At 40.1% G+C, this 16,998-nt stretch overlaps 2 non-coding genes across 2 annotated transcripts; both read left to right on the top strand.

Moving 5' to 3' along the window:
- The first annotated feature begins 20 nt into the window (after window positions 1-20).
- Window positions 21-111, top strand: TRNAY-GUA (transfer RNA tyrosine (anticodon GUA)). The gene is given in 2 exon segments: window positions 21-57; window positions 76-111. It is a non-coding gene; the product is annotated as a tRNA-Tyr (tRNA).
- Window positions 112-1,362: 1,251 nt separating this feature from the next.
- TRNAY-GUA (transfer RNA tyrosine (anticodon GUA)) lies at window positions 1,363-1,453 on the top strand. The gene is given in 2 exon segments: window positions 1,363-1,399; window positions 1,418-1,453. It is a non-coding gene; the product is annotated as a tRNA-Tyr (tRNA).
- The last annotated feature ends 15,545 nt before the right edge of the window (window positions 1,454-16,998 follow it).

Here is a 16,998-nt window from a genome sequence, read left to right as displayed (position 1 = left end):
TCAGCCCCAGTGCCGTGCACCCTTCGATAGCTCAGCTGGTAGAGCGGAGGACTGTAGGCTAGACGCGATGTGGACATCCTTAGGTCGCTGGTTCGATTCCGGCTCGAAGGAGGTGCCTGTCATTTTTACTGGACCTCATGAAGGCCTCCACCGGCTAGTGTCAAAGGCCTCGCAGGAGGGACCAAAGCCAGGAAACACTTTCAGAACTCCTATACAGCTACGTGTGTGCTATCTATCCCCAGGGAACACACCTGCACCTCTTTTCCGCAGTCCGCACACCCATGGCCTGCAGCGCGCAGTCTGCTTGGTACTCCTGCCTTATCAAGGAGCCTTGACGCCAGCCCTTTTTATGCACCCGGTGCTCTAGCTCCGGGATCTGCCACCACCGTTTTTGCTAAACATACATCCCTACCAAACAGGCACTGTCCTCGGCAAGCCCTGGAGGCTGATAAGCACACAGGCCATCACACGGGTCTTGGGCATCCTTCTTGAAAACCCACTCTCTCAACGTCTGTCTCAGTCTCCTTCTCCTCAGCTTCCTCCTAGCTTGGGCGCCGTCTCACGTCTGTCTAGCCCAACTTCAGACTCTTGAAATTGTCTTCGGTGCGTCTCCGGGAAGCCCACAGAACTGTGAGCTATTTCGGGGAGCAGCCATCTCAGCCACAGGAATCCGTGTCTGGGGGCAGAGGCGGGGAGACAAGTGCCCAGAATGGCCGCGACGCCGGGGCCCCGTGGCCGTGGTCTCTAAGCCTGGCCCCAGAGCCTTTCCCCATCACTTCCCAGTAAGGCTCCCCGCTCAGAAAAGTGAACCCCGAGGTCCTGGGGACGCAACGCGGCAGGTGCATGGTGAGTGGGTGGCGTGGGGACGAGGCGGGGGCGGGCACTCACAACACGGGGAAGGCGAGGGCGCTGAGAGGCGAGATTCCTCCAAGGGGCCTCCACCTGAGCCTGAGGTCCTGCGATTCGCGGCCGCCCACCCAGCGCCCATGGGGTGGGTTCTCCTTTCCCTTGCTCCGCAAGCCCTTCCCACCCGACCCACGCATCCGTTTCGCCAACGTCCCTTCCCCTCCCCCTCTTAATGACTTTCTGGCCCCGACGGACGGCCGTAGTCCCCCCCATCGTCTCCTCTCCCACTGTATTAAGGAACTCTGGGAGGCGAAAAGACGCAACAGGTGAGGGCTCCAGTCGGGAATCTTGAAAATCGCGGTCCCAGGACAGCCGGCTGCCATCACGTAGCAGCGTGTGTTTGGTTCCCTTCAAAGGCAGCTTCTGACGAATCCAAGGCAAACTGCGCCTGGGGCGGTCCAGTCTTGGCCTCGTCATTTCCAGAAAGAGCGGTGACTCAACCCCAATGCCGTGCACCCTTCGATAGCTCAGCTGGTAGAGCGGAGGACTGTAGACTAGACGCGAGGTGGACATCCTTAGGTCGCTGGTTCGATTCCGGCTCGAAGGAGGTGCCCGTCATTTTTACTGGCCCTCATGAAGGCCTCCACCAGCGGCTAGTGCTTAACGCCAAAGCCCTCCTCTGAACCTGGCAGGGTCAGGATTACAGCAAACTCACTCTCACAGTCCAAAGCCAGGAGAAGCTTTTGGGAACCCCTGCACAGCCAGGTGTATGCTGTCGTTAAGGAACACCTGCACCATCTTTCTGCAGTCCACAGACGGGTGCCTTGCAGCGCAAAACAGTCCACCCTGCTGGGGCTTTATGGAGGAGCCCTGAGCAGCCACTTCCCACACCATCCAGGGCACTTTACACTCATGCACTCACCCCCTGTGTTCTGGGCTCTGCCACCAACACCAATTTGCCCAGATGGGCAGATCCCTGCCAAAGAGGTGGCCAAATAGGTGCTGCCCAGGGCAAGCCCTGGAGGCCCCCAAGCACACAGGCCAACGCAGGGGTTAGAGGACAACCTTGGCATCCTTCTTGGAGACTCACTGTTTCATTCTCTGTGTCTGTGCACGGGTGTACTCTTTTCTTTCCTCTATGTTTTTGCTTCCCAATTCCAATGCTGGGTAAATATTTTGATCTACAAAGACAGAAATGGCTCATCTTCGTGCTTAGCGTAGTATTTGTACAGAATTGCCCTTGGAGAACTTTCAAATAATTGCCAATTCTGGACTGCACCTTAGCTGACATTTGTAGGATGCAAATGTAATTTTGTATGTAGTTTGAAAGGGATGATTATAACTCTCAGTGGCCTATTTACGTGGGTGTCTAGATTGTTGCTCCTGACAGACACAGGTTTTATTTGTGTTGCACTTTTTGCCTCTGGAGTTTTGTGGCTTTTGTGATAAGAACAGTGATCTTTCCTACTCTGTTCACACCATTGGGCACATACAGGTGATCTACATGAAGATTTTATAACTCTTTCTCGGCAAAGAGACCTCAGGTTTGAATGTCACCATATGCAGAAATTAGCATTGTGGGATCAACGATGAAATTTCTGGCCTCTCTTTGACACCCGAGAATTCTACTTCTTTGTGCACTCAGCTAATACTTCCACCATTACATTTAGATTTGTTTTTTCCTGTCTACTGAGAAGTGTTCCCTGAGAATATGAACTGAAGCAGGTATTCATCAATAAGGGTATAGTAAATCCTACATCCTCTTAGCTCAAGAACCTAGGTCATGTTGGCTCAAAAAGCTGTCACTCCTTAAGACTGTGTATGTTTTAGTCACAAACCCTTTAATAGGTACCTAATCTGTCCCAAGTACTGTGATTGTGCTAGGGAAAGAGAGATTAAAACATAGGTCTTGCCCTAAATAGTTTAGTGTTTGTAGGGGACAGACAGATGGAAGCAGATAATTAAAATATAATGTCCTGAAAACTGTAGTAGAGGTACATAGGACATTCCATGCAAATCTAAAACTAAAACTAACCTTGGAAAGTTTTAATTCAGACTGGGGTAGAGGTCAGAGTAAAAAATGGGAGAGGTCTCCTGGTAGCACCAATGGCCTGGAGTCAGTTGACTTTTAGAACAGGAGACTAGATCTGTGATCAGGTGAGTTCAGTGGACACAGAACAGCTTTAGAAAAATACACAGAAACCTGAAGAGTGTTGATTTTGTGTGTAACTGTATATAATATCACTAGAGCATACATACAAGTCCAGGACTAGCCAGAAATGAAGTATTGATAATCATGCATGAAATTTAACCCAATCTCATCATATCCCTTGGGTTTTAATTGCTACTCACTCCAGAAGCAAGGGGAAGGTTTCTCAACATCCCGTTTGAGTCTTCATAGAGAAAGCACCATGGCTTTATCACTTGATCTATATGTTATTCTAGCAGAATGGCAAGAAGAAGAAAAATGCATAGTGTTCATGTACTTCAACATTCGCCTCCACTCCCGTTATCACTTTCTCTGCACATACATTTTTGTTGCTGCCTGGCTTGGGTGAGCTGACAGATAAAGGCAGAAACATTGCTAATGTCGAGAGAGAAAAATCTTATGTTCAATGAAGGCTTTACTTCTTTTTCAGATTTGACTAGAATAGGGAATCGGGAAATTTCCATTCAAGATCTCTTGAGGGGTGCCTGGCTGGCTCAGTTGGCACATGCAATTCCTGATCTTGGGGTTGTGAGTTCAGACCCCACTTTGGGTGTAGAGATTACTTAAAAACAAAGTAAAATAAAAAAAGATCCTTTGAAGTTGTCTTCTTTCTTTCTTAAACCTCACCATCTCTTTACCATCTGGGTAGCCTTTCTCAGCAAGTACTTCCTCTAACTGGGTTCCTGATGCCTGGATCAATATAATTCTTGAATGCAGGTCACCCCCAGTGGTAACTAAATAGTTCCAAACAGGTTATAAATAAAAATGTTTACTTTTCACTAATGGGATTAATTAGAAACCAAAGCTTTTGTCACTCTCCTCCATCTCTGCACTTGTGCTAATACCAGCAGTCAAGAAGGATGTAGTCCAAGACTGACAAAAACAAACAAAATATATACATATATATGTATAAATGAATATATATGTATAAATGTATATATATGTATAAATATATATATTTATATATGACTATTTGCATGTAAAATCCATAAATGAGAAACCTAAGACCTGACCTCAAGTGGGATATGTTTTCGATCAGTGTGTAAAGGAGAGTGGAAAAATGTCGGCATCTGTTCAAGATGGAGGACAAGGGATATCTTCCTCTCAGGTACACTTTTGCCTGCTAGTCCTATATTGCACACAGACTGAAATATCTTGGGGCATTTTGTGGCAAAGCCTCCTTATTTAAATAGTAGCTTTTAGAGGGGTGTCTGGCTAGCTCAGTTGGTAGAGCACTGGACTCCTGATCTCAGGGCTTGTGAGTTCAAGCCCCATGTTGGGTGTGGGCCCTACTTTAAAAATGTCAGATAACGTATCAGATAAACTCAGAGCCTACTAAAATCATTGAGCACTGTCCAATAAATAAAACTCTCTGAAACAGGAGAGGGTGAGATCCTAGAAGTTGGTAGCCTTGAGAGATAATACAGTGACTCAGAATCAGAAGGCACCCTCCCCCCTCTTTTTTTTTTTTTTAACCAGGCAGAAAAACTGAATCTGAGAAGCCACACTTGAGATTAAAACATAAAAAAACAAGCAGTTTCTTCGTAGGCAGGGCTTGGTTTCCTGAGTGCTGTTCCCATCCCTGCAGCCTCACTTCCCCCTCAGTATGTCAGATAACAGGGCAAGAATCTGTGTCACAAAAAGGGGAAATGAGTTCCTGTCCCTCTGTCCTGTAGCATGACCCACCCTCAGTGGAAGGCCAACACTGTCGCATAAGATGGCAAGTATTGCTCTTTTTACAAGTGGGCTTTTCTGCCTCTCACCTTAATATTCTAATGGGGGTGCCTGGGTGGCTCAGTCAGTTAAGCGTCTGAATTAAGTGTCCCACTTCGACTCAGGTAATGATCTCACCATTCAAATGGGTTGGAGCCCCACATCAAGCCCCGCATCACACTCCTCACTGACGGTGCAGACCCTGCTTGGGATTCTGTCTCTCTTCTTCTCTCTCTGCCCCTTCTGCACATTCAATTCCATTACCTCCATTCCCACCTCGGCCCAAACTCTGTGACTCAGTCAAAATGTACCATGTTTCCTGGCTTACAAACACCAGGTGATGACAAGGTTCTCACTCTGCTTTGATCCCTCTGCCTCATCCTTTATCAAAGTCCTTCCCATTATCTCTGAATCATTTCAGGATCATCTTTTACCACAATCTTCTCCTAGCTCCTCAAGATTCAATTTGGTTCTCCTCCTCTTTGTCTCTTTGGTACTCCTTGATTACTTTCACCTTTCCACCTATCACAACATACTGATGGTATACTTTCACATCCTCTTTAGGAGTGAGCTCCTTGAAATTTGGGGCAATGCTGTATTCATTTTGCATAGGACAGACACCCAGCATATGTGAAAATATTAACTGGCCTAAGGCATTGCAGCATCAGTTCAAGGAAGATGAGGGTTGTGAACGAATCATTACAACTCGGAGTAATAACTAGAGACCTGCTTTATTGGAAGACCAAAAAGAGCCCATAATTTCTTCTAAGATAACAACCAGAGATGACATATCCCACGTAAAGAGCCCAGGGTTTTCTGTGATGAAAAGTGAATGAGGAAGCATCTGGGAATCACACAATAAGATATTCAAATTAACTCTACCCCTGAGGAAATTTGAAAGTTGAAAAAAATACATGAAAATATCTGCTTGATGACATCGGAGAGATAAAACAAAGATAAGAAGGGTTATTTAGCCAAAATATAGGAGTGATAATAAATAGAAATCTACAGTGATATTAACTAGAAACTCCCCACGTATAAGGAAATAATTCATATTATGCTGCCAATGTGAATTGTATGTCAGAAGCAAGCAAGAACATAAGAAAATTACCATGGGCCAGTTTCATTCATAAACATAGATATAAAAAATTGTAAACAGAAAATTAGCAAACCAAATAGTGATATATATAGAAATTATAACTTATCTGACAGAACTGGAGCTATTAGATAAAAGTAGGATTGATTTAACATTAGAAAAATCAATGTTCTTCACTACACTAAGATACCAAAGGAGAAAAATAGATGCAGAAAATTTGTCTCATAAAATCCAATATCTGTCATGGTAAAAATGATAAATAAACTAGGAATAGAAGTCAATTTACTTAGTTTGAGGAAGTGTTTCTGCAAAAAGGAAGTCTCATTGTATCTTGTATCTCACAATATATTTAATGGTGAAATGGTGTTAGATTTCTGTTTGAGCCTGAAACACGATTAGGATGCCCACTAATCTGCTGTTTCACATTATACTGAAGGTTTTCGTTAGAAGAAATGAAAATGAAGAAATGATTGAGTAAAAAGAAAATTTGAAGAAATCTATGAAGTAACAATACTGTGGACACCATTTGTAGGATTTAAGATCCACCAACTGAAAATCAATGAACTCCTAGGTGTTTGTCCCTCTTGGTTAGTGGGATGGCTTTTGGTGACAATAGTCTGAAACACCTTCTCTTCTTGCCTCTCTCTTCTCTCTGGTGTCTGTGGTGAGGTGTGAAGGCTCATGTACACCATGACACATACCGCCACGCCCCTCCCCTGCCCTTGCAGTTAACCTCATCAGTCCTGGCCAGAGATATGTGAGCACAAGTGATATAAGTGTCCTCGTATGCCAACCCTGTGCTCTCCTCCTCATCCTTGGTGACTGTGCAGACCTTACATTGAGGAGCCTGGATCTCCAAGCCACTGCTGCAGCCCACAAGACTGTGAAATGAATGAGAAATAAATCTTCACTGCATAAAGCCAAAGAAAAAAATCTACAGGTGTATTACTAGAAATAATAAGCAATAGTCAAAGATTACTTACGTTCTTCTATGCCATAATACTAGTTAGAATGTTAAATGTAAAAAGATTACCTTTATAATAGCATCAAACAATGAAATACCTAGAAACACATCTTTTAAAATGTGCAAAAATCTCCAGGCACAAAATGCAACATATTATTGGAGAATTAAGGGAAAGCTACACAAAGGGAAAGACAGCCCCTGTTTTTTTTTCCTGTACTGGAAAACTCAATACTATAAAAATGTCAAATCTTAAAGTAATCTATGATCTTAAAATCCAATAAAAATTCCACACTTAGGCAGTGCAACTTGACAATTCTAAAGTATATATGGGCATGCAAAGGGCCAAAACTAGTTTAATGGACTCTTGGAGAAAAACAAATAGAGAAGACTTGCTGTATCAGAAAGTAGTCATAATTATTATGAAGACACAATTTAGTCAGAGTGGTAGTGATATAGAATAGGCAAATATACCAATGGAACAGTACAGTTTAGAAAAATAGACGAATGGTTGGTCGCTGATTTATGACAAAGATTAGTGAGAGAGGGGAGGGAAGAGACTTTTCAATAAATGGTGATGGATCATTCACCTAACATAATGGGGGAAATGAATCTTGATTTATTAAAGCACATATCACATGTAAAATGATAAATGATAAACCCAATTGTGAAGTGTAAAATAGTACAGCTTATTTTAAAAAACGTAAGAGAATGTCTTGATGACCTTGAGACAGGCAAATATTTCTTAAACAAGACCTATAAAAACAAATATGAAGAGATAAATATGATAAATTGGGCTACATTAGAAGTAAAATCTCATTTAAAAAATCCCACTGGGGGCGCCTGGGTGGCGCAGTCGGTTAAGCGTCCGACTTCAGCCAGGTCACGATCTCGCGGTCCGTGAGTTCGAGCCCCGCGTCGGGCTCTGGGCTGATGGCTCAGAGCCTGGAGCCTGTTTCCGATTCTGTGTCTCCCTCTCTCTCTGCCCCTCCCCCGTTCATGCTCTGTCTCTCTCTGTCCCAAAAATAAATGAACGTTGAAAAAAAAATTAAAAAATTCCACTGAAAAAAATAAAAAAAACAAAAACCAAAAAATTCCGTTGAAAGAATAGTCCTGCACAGAGTGGAGAATGTATTTGTGTATATAACAAAGGATTTACATCCCAAATATGTGAAGAATGCCTACAAATTTATAAGAAAAACAATTGATAACCCATCCCAAATGCTTTTTTTTCATCAGTTTTTAAAGCAATGCAATTCCTGAAATAATATTTTGATGACCTTTTATTCTATTAGAAAAAATAGGTTCTCCTAAAACTTCACAAACAATGTATCTATGTTCCAAAGGTTTTAAATATAACATTTTAAAAGTCTTAAATTTTTCTTTGAGGTTTTATGTGAAACATTTACTTTCTTCAGGAAAATAACTTTTAATATCTAAAGAAAAATATATTAAAATCAATCATTTTTTTATTAAAAATGTTTTTGTAACACTTTTATTTATTTTTGAGAGACAGAGCATGAAAGGGGGAGGGGCAAAGAGAGAGAGGTAGACACAGAATCCAAAGCAGGCTCCAGGCTCTGACAGAACAGATCCTGATGCAGGGCTTGAACCCATGAACAGTGAGATGACGACCTGAGCCAAAGTTAGATGACTAACCAATTGAGCCACCCAAGCATCCCTAAAGTCAACTATTTTTAAAAATGGATGAATGCTCGTACAAAAAAAAAAGTGCTTTTATCACCTTTTCCCTAAAGAGAAACACAAACTATTTCACTATCTTTAACAAACTCTCAAACTATAGCTGTTTAAAAACTTGAAATTACATGAATCAAAATTTTCAACTATTATGGAGCCAAAGGTGTTCAGATTTCACATATTAAAGAACTATCTTATAGTTTTCAATAGCTCAAAAGTCAATAACACGCAAGTGCTACTATTTCTAGATAGTCAAAAATCAGAAGGAATTGCATGATCTGAAGGGTATTTTAAGTTATATGAGGTCATTGATATCCCATACATAATTCAAGTATGATATTCTAAAGATAGGCAATTAAAAAATAAATATCACTTTACAACCCAATACATGACAGTAAAGTCTGGAAACTTAGTTTTTCCTCCACCTTTAATTTATGTTGTTAGATATTGGAGCCTTAAGAATCTCTTAAAAAGTCATTAGACTACTTTTTAGAGCAGTTTTAGGTTTACGGAAAAATTGCATAGAAATTACAAGTCACCATACTCCTCATGTTTCCCCTATTATTAAAATGTTGCATTAATGTAATACATTTGTTATAATCAATGAACCAATATTGATACATTGATATATAACTAAAGTCTATAGACATTACTCTTTGTGTTGTATCGATTTGAGAAACGCATAATTTCATGTATCCATCATTACAGTAACATACAGAGTAGTTTTTCTGCCCCCCAAATGCCTTGTGCCCCACTTATTCATCCCTCCCTTGTAAACCTCTGATTTTTTTTTTTCTTTAAGATTTTTAAGTAATCTACATACCCAACATGGGGTTTGAACTCACAACCTTGAGATCGAGTGTCACATGCTCTACTGACTGAGCCAGCCAGGAAACCGACCACTGACCTTTTTACTTTTCCAATAGTTTTGCCTTTTCTAGAATATCATATTGTTATAATTACACAGTATCCTTTTTAGACTAGTTTCCCTTACTTAGCAATATGCATTTAAGTTTCCCTCCATGTCTTTTTATAGATTGATAGCTCATTTCTTTTTTAGCACTGATGGATTTATCTGGAAGAATCCCAGTTTATTTATCCCTTCATCTACTGAAGGATATCTTGGTGGATTCTAAGTTTTGGCAGTTATGCATAAAGCTACTATAAATATTCATGTGCAGATTTTTGTGTAGTCATAGTTTTCAACTCATTTGGGTAAATACATAGGAGCATGATTGCTGGATCATATGGTAAGTCTATGTTGAGCTGTGTAAGAAACTGACAAACTGTCTTCCAAAGTGGCTGTATCCTTTTTATCCCTGCCAGCAATGAATTGCTATTCCTATTCCTATTACTAATTGCTATTCCTATTACTGCACACTCTTGTCAGCATTTGGTGTTGTCAGTGTTTTGGATTTCAGCCATTCTACTAGGTATGTAGGGTATCTCATTGTTTTAATTTGCAATTCCTAATGATGTGTGATGCTTTTTCATATGCTTATTTGCCATCTGCGTGTCTTCTTTGGTGAGATGTGTGTTCAGATCTTTTACCCATTTTTAAAACTAGGCTGCTTGTTATTTTATTGTTGAGTTTTAAGAGTTCATTTTATGTTTTGGATACAAGTTCTTTACCACACATATGTTTTGCAAATATTTTCTCCTAGTCTGTGGCTTGTGTTTTCATCCTTCTAACAGTGTCTTTCACAGAGCTAAAGCTTTCAATTTTAATGAAGTCCAATGTATCAGTATTTTCTTCATAATCTGCTTTCTGGGTTGTATTAAAAGACCCAGTGCCAAATGAAAGGTAATTTGGATTTTTTTCCTATGCTATATTCTGGAAATTTTATTTTGCATTTTACATTTAAGTCTATGATCTCTTTTGAGTTCCTTTTTGTGAAAGGTGTAAGATCTGTGTCTAGAGGCTTTTTTTTTTTCTTTTGGTATGTGGATGTCTAGTTGAGCACCATTTGTTGAAAAGACTATCCCCTTTCTCTCTCTCTCTCTCTCTTTTTTAAAGTGTATTCATTTATATTTTTAGTTATCTCTACACCCAATGATGATCCCAAGATCAAGAATTGCATGCCCTTCCGACTGAGCCAGCCAGGTACCCCAAGACAGTCCCCTTTTCTCCATTGAATTGCCCTTGCTACTTCTTCAAAGTAGCCTTCTTCTAATCTTATATTTATGTAGGTCTATTTCTGAGTTTTTTATTCTAATCCATTGATCTGTTTGTCTGTTCTCTTGCCAATTCCATTAGTGTGTTGATCACTGTAGCTGTGTAGTAAGTCTTAAAGTTGGGTAGTGTCAGTCTTCCAACATTGATCTTCAGTGTCATGTGAATTGTGGGCCTTTCCATATAAACTTTAAGTTTTTGATACCACAAAATTTGCTGGGATTTTTATTGGGATTGTGTTGATTCTATAGGTCAAGTTCAGAAGAACTGACATCTTAACAATATTGAGTCTAGGAAGACCCATGTACATAAAATATCTCTCCTTTAATTCTTCTTTGATTTTTTCATCAGCATTTTGTAGTTTTCCTCATACAGATCTTATACATATTTTGTTAGTCTTTCTCTCTTTCTCTCTAGCTCACCTCTCTAAGGTCAGGGCTCCCTCCCCACTCTGCTCCCATGGCTCTTTTCTCCCACAAATCAACTCTCCTCAATTCCTACGTTCCGCAGTGATCTTCCTGTTTGTAGACATGCAGCTTTGCTCTCTAAGACTTCCAATCAATTTCTTAGGTGTGCAGAATGATTTGATATTTATCTAGCTGTTCGGAGAGGAGGCAAGCTTAGGGTTGCTCTACTCCTCCTCCATCTTAACCCTTTCCCCTATACATATTTTGTTAGAATTATACCTAAAGATTTATTTTTTGTTGTGCTGATATAAATGATACTGTGTTTTAAATTTCTTTTTAACGTTTTATTATTATTTTTGAGAGAGAGAGAGAGAGAGAGAGAGCGAGCAGGGGAGGGGCAGAGAGAGAGGGAGACACAGAACCCAAAGCAGGCTCCAGGCTCTGTCCGAGCTGTCAGCGCAGAGCTCAACAAGGGACTGGGACTCATGAACTGTGAGATCATGACCTGAGCTGAAGTCAGCCGCTCTACCAACTGAGCCACCCCAGAGCCCATTAAATTTCAAATCCCAACTGTTCCTATATACTAGCTGCTATAGAGGAAAACAACTGACTTAGGTATTAAACCTGTAATTGTGCTATAATTACTTAGTAATTACAAGAGGACGGTTTTTTGGTCCATTTGGAAATTTCTATATAAACAATTATATCATCAGTGCACAAAGACAGTTTTATTTCTCCCTTCTCTATCTGTATACCTTTATCTTATTGTCTGCATTAGCTAGGACTTCCAGTATGATGCTGAATATGAGTGATGAAAGAGGATATCATTGTTTTTGTTCTTGATGTTAGGGGGAAAGCATCTAGTTCCTCACAGTTAAGTATGATATTAGCTATAGGTTTTTTGTAGATATTCTTCATCGAGTTGAGAAAGTTCCCCTCTATTCTTAGTTTACTGAGCATTTTTGTCATGAATGAATGATGGATATGTCAGATGCTTTTTCTATATCAACTGATATGATTATATGATATTTCCTCTTTAGGCTGTTGATGTAATGGATTACATTAATTGGTTTTTTGATGTTAAATCTTCATATCTATAATAAATCCCACTTGGTCATGGTGTAAAATACATTGTTGGATTTGATTTGATAATTGTGTTGAAGATTTTTATATCTGTGTTCATGAGAGATATTGGTCGGTAATTTTCCTTTATTGTTTTTGTCTGGTTTTCATATTAGGGTAATTTTGGCCTCATGGAACGACTAGGAAGTATTCCTTCTGTTTCTAACTTCTATAAGAGATTGTAGAAAACTGGTATCATTTCTTTCTTAAATGTCTGATAGAACTCACCAGTGAAACCATCCAGGAATGGTGCTTTTTTTTTTTTAGAAGGTTATAAATTTTTGATTCAATTTCTTTAATATAGAAAGGCCTAATCACAAGACCTACTTCTCCTTGTGTGAGTTTTGGTAAAATGTGTCTGTTAAGGATTTGGCCTATTTCACCTAAGTTATCAGATTTACAGGCATAGAATTATTAATAATATTCCCCTATAATCCTTTTAACGTCCATGAGATCAGTAGTGAATACCTCTATTTCATTTCTGACATTAATAATCTGTGTCTTTTCTCTTTCTTTCTTTCTTTCTAGTAATTTGCATCTTTTCAATTTATATTTCACTAAATAGTTTAGCTTATTTAGAAGTTTATAAATGTTACTGATCTTTTCAAAGAACCAGCCTTTGTTTTCACTGGTTTTCTCTACTAATTTCCTGTTTTCAATTTCATTGATATTTGTTCTAATTATTATTATTTCTTTTCTTCTGCTTATTTGGATCTAATTTCCTCTTCTTCTAGTTTCCTAAGATGGAAGCCTAGATTACTGATTTTAGATCTTTCTTCTTTCCTAATATGTGTATTCAATGTAATAAATTTTCCCCTAATCATTGTGTTTTCTGCATTCAACACTTTTTGACAAGCTGTGTTTTCATTTTAATTCAGTTAAAGATATTTTATTTGTTTTTTTTTTTTAGAGAGAGAGTGTGAGCAGGGGAGAGGGGCAGAGGGAGAGAGAATCTTAAGCAGGTTCCCATGCTCCGTGCAGAGCCCAGTGCTGGGACTGATCCCACAACCCTGGGCTCATGACCTAAGCCAAAATCAAGAGTTGGACACTCAACCGACTGAGCTACCCAGGCTCCCCTAGTTCAAAATATTTTAAAACGTCCTTTCATGTTTCTTTTTTGACCCATGAGTCACTTGGAAGTGTGTTGTCTAATCTACAAATATTTGGGGATTTTCCAGCTATCTTTGTATTATTGCTTTCTGGTTTAATTCCATTGTGGTCTGAGAGAATTACATAGTTTCTATTCTTTTAAAATTGTAAACATGTATTTTATGACCCAGACTGTGGTCCACCAAAATCAGCTTATATCAGTACAGCAAGGAGAGCACTAGAATGATTCTTTTTTTTTCCTAGCCAAAATCCTAAATTGCAAAATCCTTTTCAGTAAGGAAGGAGCTTACTCCTGTCAAACCCAGCAAGAAGGTGTTAAGAAGCTTAAAGTCTCTGGCAGTTAATGCACAACTCAGCCCTAACTCCTGAGAACACAGCCTCTTTACCAGCACCATTTGGGAGAGGTGCTAAAATTGAGATTCAGAGCAAGTTACGATGGAGAAAACCCAACTCAAATACTTGCCCACCATGTGCAAACAATTCCAACTCCAAATTTAGAGCACAGAGAGACAGCTTGGTCTGAAAGAAACCCTGGCCTGTCAGGCAAGACTCCTACAGGAAACTGGGAATCAGCAGGCCACAGTGATCACGCTCCCTCTAGGAACGTAAGACCTCCATGGTGGCAACCTTGTAAGTCTCAATGGGGATAGACTGCTTTGAGTCAATCAAACCTTCCCCTAGAATCCCTGCTAGGCACATCCACCTGGATTCCTGCGTAACAGCTTAGGGAACATATTATAGTTCCTATGTGGGAGGTTAAGGAGGCTGAACTTCAACTTCAGAGACCATGTTGTCCTCTGGGGATCAAAGGGAAAGAGTCCACACATTCATGAAAGAGATGACTCTCCCTTGGTGGAATATTCACAAACATTATTGCTTCGGAACATGAAGGCTTCTGGTAAGGGTTAGGGACTTCTTGTCCTGTCAGGTGTGATTGGTGGAGAACATGGGTCACATGTGGTCTTAAGAAGCTGAGGCCTTCTTTATTACCCAGGCTAGTTGTCATCCTTCTCACTCCCAGCAAGAGACTGGATGGTTTGTCTCTGGAACAGGTAGGTAAAGCAGAAAGTCTTTTACCTTTGAAACTAGGGGATTAAATAAATTATATATACTGGTTACTGTGATGTCTGTTTTAGATGCCACATATTTAGCAGTTAGATACGAAACTGAAGAATTTTCTTTGCATTATCTGACAAGTCCAAAAGGAAAAGTATGAAGATACTGGCATAGGTGCTTCCTAAGATACAAGCCAGTGGTATCACCATAGAGTGAGGCTGAGAATTATCAAGTACCATCCATGCACTCAGAGCTTCCAAATAGCTACTTAGTTTCCCTCTCTTAATATAAACATTTAACCAAGGATCAGCCAATTATTGGAAAAAAATCATCTAATGTGATTTTATTTGTCTGAAACAAGTAAGCGAGAGAAGATAACTTGGAGGAAGCAGTGACCATATAGGGAGAAGATAATTTTACTTAAAAATTTTTTTCTTAAAGATTTTGTTTTTAAGTAAGCTCTACATGCAACGTACATCAAGAGTCACATGCTCAACTAAACTTGCCAGATGCCCTGATAATTTGAAAGTGTCATTAACAGGGTGCCTGGGTGGCTCAGATGGTTAAGCGTCTGACCTCAGCTCAGGTTATGATCTCACAATTTGTGAGTTCCAGCCCAGCGTCAGGCTCTGTGCTGACAGCTCAGAGCCTAGAGCCTGCTTTGGATTTGGTGTCTCCCTCTCTCTGCCCCTCCCCTACTCATACTCTGTCTCTCCATCTCTCCAAAGTGAATAAACGTTAAAAAAAAAAAAATGTCACAGGGGCGCCTGGGTGGCTCGGTCGGTAGGTTGGAAGTCTGACTTCGGCACAGGTTATGATCTCACTCGGTTTGTGGGCTCGAGCTCCGCGTCGGGCTTTGTGCTGATGGCTTGGAGCCTGGAGCCTCCTTCGAATTCTGTGTCTCCTCCTCTCTCTGCACCTCCCATGATCATGCTCTGTCTCTCTCTGTCTCTCAATAATAAATAAACGTTAAAAAAATTTTTTTAAATGTCATTAATGTTCTCAGAGAGAATATGTTACAATCATAAGACAGAAAAGTTTTGCAAAACCAAACCAAACAAAAAAGAATTATATGAATTAAAAAATATGATAGATTTAAAAATGTGCCATAACATAAAGGCAAGTAAAGCAAATACTTACTAATAGAGAATAAGATAGAAAAGGTAAGAACATTTGAGGATCAGTAAAGGAGGCTGTATTTCCAGTTGATAAAAGAAGAGAGGAAAAATGGAGACAGAAAAATTGCCAAAATAATCCCTGAAAATTTACTATATTTCAAGGGCATTAGTTTCTTGATGATGTTGTTTGATATTCAAAAGTCTTTATTGTTGGGGCACCTGGCTGGCTCAGTCAGTAAAGCATGTGACTTTTTTTTTTTTTTTTTTTTTAGCATTTATTTATTTTTGAGAGACAGAGAGTGAGCAGGGGAGGGGCAGGGAGACAGACACACACACAGAATCTGAAACAGACTCCAGGCTCAGAGCTGTCAGCACAGAGCCCGATAAGGGCTCAAACTCACAAACCATGAGATCATGACCTGAGCCAAAGTCAGATGCTTAACTGACTGAGCCACCCAGGCACCCCACATGTGACTCTTGATCTTAGGGTTGTGAATTTGAGCCCCATTTTGGGTGTAGAGATTATTTTTTAAAAAGTGTTTATTTTTGCTGAAGTACAATAGATCTATTTTTTAAAAATTTTGATACTGGTGCTTTTGGTGTTACGTCTGAGAGTCTGTTGCCAAACCAAGGTCATGAAGATTTACCCTTATGTTTTCTTTTAGCAGTTTTACAGTTTTAGCTCTCTTGTTTCGGTCTTTGGTCCATTTTGAGTTAATTTTTGTACATGGTGTGAGCTAAAAGTCCAACTTCATTCTTCATTCTTTTGCAGCAATTAAATAACTAATTGTTCTAGCACCATTTGTTAAAAGACTTTTCTTCTCTCATTAAGTAGTCTTGGCACTCTTTTTTTTTTTTTAATGTTTATTTATTTATTTTGAGAGAGAACGAATGCAGATGCACAAGCTGCGGAGTGGCAGAAGGAGAGGGAGAGAGAATCATGACCTGAGCCCAAATCAAGAGTCAGATATTCAACTGACTAGGCCTCCCAGGCACCCTGGCACTCTTGACTATAGATGTATGGATTAATTTTAGACTCTCAATTCTATTCCATTGATCTATCTATCTATCTATATACACACACATATATATCTGTCCTTATGCCAGTACCATACTGTTTTGAGTGCTGTAGCTTTGTAGATGATTTTAAAATCAGGAAATGTGGGGGCGCCTAGGTGGCTCAGTCGGTTAAGCAGCTGACTTCGGCTCAGGTCATGATCTCGAGGTCCGTGAGTTCGAGCCCCGCCTTGGGCTTTGTGCTGACAGCTCAGAGCCTGGAGCCTGTTTCAGATTCTGTGTCTCCCTCTCTCTGACCCTCCCCCATTCGTGCTCAGTCTCTCTCTGTCTCAAAAATAAACGTTAAAAAAAAAAAATTTAAATCAGGAAATGTGAATCCTCCAACTTTATTTTTATTTTTCAATACTGGCTTGGCTAGTTGGGGTCTCTTGAAACCCCATAAGAATTTTAGAATCAGCATGTCCATTTCTGG

The sequence above is a fragment of the Lynx rufus genome, unplaced genomic scaffold (assembly GCF_022079265.1).
Source record: "Lynx rufus isolate CCGP_SWC_20201006 ecotype Redwood Valley unplaced genomic scaffold, mLynRuf1.p SCAF_13, whole genome shotgun sequence".
NCBI classification, from domain to species: domain Eukaryota; kingdom Metazoa; phylum Chordata; class Mammalia; order Carnivora; family Felidae; genus Lynx; species Lynx rufus.
The sequence above is the reverse complement of the archived record's forward strand: the minus strand, read 5'-3'. Positions and strand labels throughout refer to the sequence as shown.